Source organism: Marmota marmota, unplaced genomic scaffold, assembly GCF_001458135.2.
Source record: "Marmota marmota marmota unplaced genomic scaffold, marMar, whole genome shotgun sequence".
In the NCBI taxonomy this organism is placed as follows: Eukaryota; Metazoa; Chordata; class Mammalia; order Rodentia; family Sciuridae; genus Marmota; species Marmota marmota.
The window spans coordinates 3,068,114-3,070,014 of record NW_026000101.1 but is presented as its reverse complement, the minus strand read 5'-3'; positions in this window follow the sequence as shown (position 1 = coordinate 3,070,014).

Sequence of the window (1,901 nt, the reverse complement as noted above, 5' to 3'; positions counted from 1 at the left end):
GGGAGATCAGTCCAGTTTTATCTCCAAGACTAATTTTAGTGATGAAGACTGTCATTCATTCCGCTGACATTCTTCTTTGAAGTGCTCCCTTGAGAAACAATAGCCATCAGATCCCTGGAGGTGCTGCTACCTCAACAAATTTGGAAAAATAGATCGACGTGGAACAAGGGGCAGAGCATGGCAGGCAAGAGGATGTGCCATTCCAGTTCCTGTCAAGAAAGAACAGACTGAACCTCCATGAAGTATATGATTTACTGAAAGCCCATAGTGTTTAGAACTTTCATAATCCCCTGAAGCTTTTGAGATGGGGCCATCTTCTTCCTGGGGCATCCCTTCAGCCAATGAATGAGCAAAGTGGTCACAACCAAGATTGTTCTCTTCTCCTGCAGAACATAGCCAATGACAAGGCAAGCCTAGCCATTTCTGTCCAATGGGGCACATCTATAATGGCTCATCTTTGCTCCCAACATCCATGTGGGGTTAGCAAAGATTTTGTAGGATCTGCATCATGATCTGATGGCATCCCCTGTCCTATGTTGCTTCCACACCTTTTCCTTTCATAGATGTCACTCCCCAGCAAACCTTTTGTATTCCCAACTCAGCTTCACGACATGCTTCCCAGAGAGCCCAGTCTGTAGCAAGTGTCTTCCATAGTTACGGTCCTATTTAAGCTATCTTACTATCTATCTTGTGGTTGAGATTTTCAAATTGCCTGATCGGAAATCGTTGTGCATATACTTACTGCTTTTCACTCCTTTGTCATAGTACTGTAATTTTTTCATAATGTGCTTTGCCAATTGTCTACAAAAAGGAAAATTTTATCAATCTTGTGCATTTACTATTGTGTATCTCATTAGTTGTTTTGTGTTTTCTTACTGATTTCCTTAGATTATTTTATTATTCTCTTTAGTTTCTGGTGTGGATGCACCATTTATTGTTTCTTTTTAATAGTAATTTTTCTTTTTTTAATATTTACTTTTTAGTTTTCGGTGGACGCAATATCTTTATTTTATTTGTATGTGGTGCTGAGGATCAAACCCAGCGCCCGGCACATGCCAGGCGAGCACGCTACAGCTTGAGCCACATCCCCAGCCCCTTTAATAGTAATTTTTCAATGCTATTAACTTGTTGTACCACTCAGGCAGTTTGAATTATTTTTACATTTTCAACAAGGCTTCCTGGGTGGTTGCTATGATCTGAATGTTTATGTCTCCCCCACCCCCCACCGAAATTCATGTGTCGAATTCTAATCACCAAGATGGTGATATTAGAAGGTGGTGATATTTGAAGGTCTTTGGAAGGTAATCAGGTTATGAAAGCTCAGCTTTCATGAATGGAAATGTAAGAGGCCTCAGAGAGCTGCCTTGCACATTCTCCCCCTGTGAGGACACCATGAGAAGGCATCATCTAGGAACCGGAAACAGGCCCTCACCAGACACTGAATCTGCGAGTGTCTTGGTCTCTTGATCTTGGACTTTCCAGTCTCCATAACTGTGAGTCATAAATTTCTGTTGTTTAAAAGCTACCCATTTCCCATAAATATATACAATTATCATTTGTCAATTTTAAAACAAGTTAACTACCCGGTTTAGTGTATTTCATTATAGCACCCAAGTGATCTGAAACAATGGTATATAGTTGAGTCTTTAAATATATTATAATTATTCTGTTCTCTTCAAAAGAAAGAGCAAGCCATGCCTATAATCCCAGCTGTTAAGGAGGCTGAGGCAGGGAGATCCTAAATTGGAGATCAGCTTGAGCAATTTAGGGAAACCAGGTCTCAAAATAAAATTTGAAAGGACTGGTAGCAGAGTTCTTGGCTAGTATGTGATGCAAGGTCCTGGGTTCTATCGCTATTTAAAAAAAGAAGAAGAAGAAGAAGAAGAAGAAGAAGAAGAAGA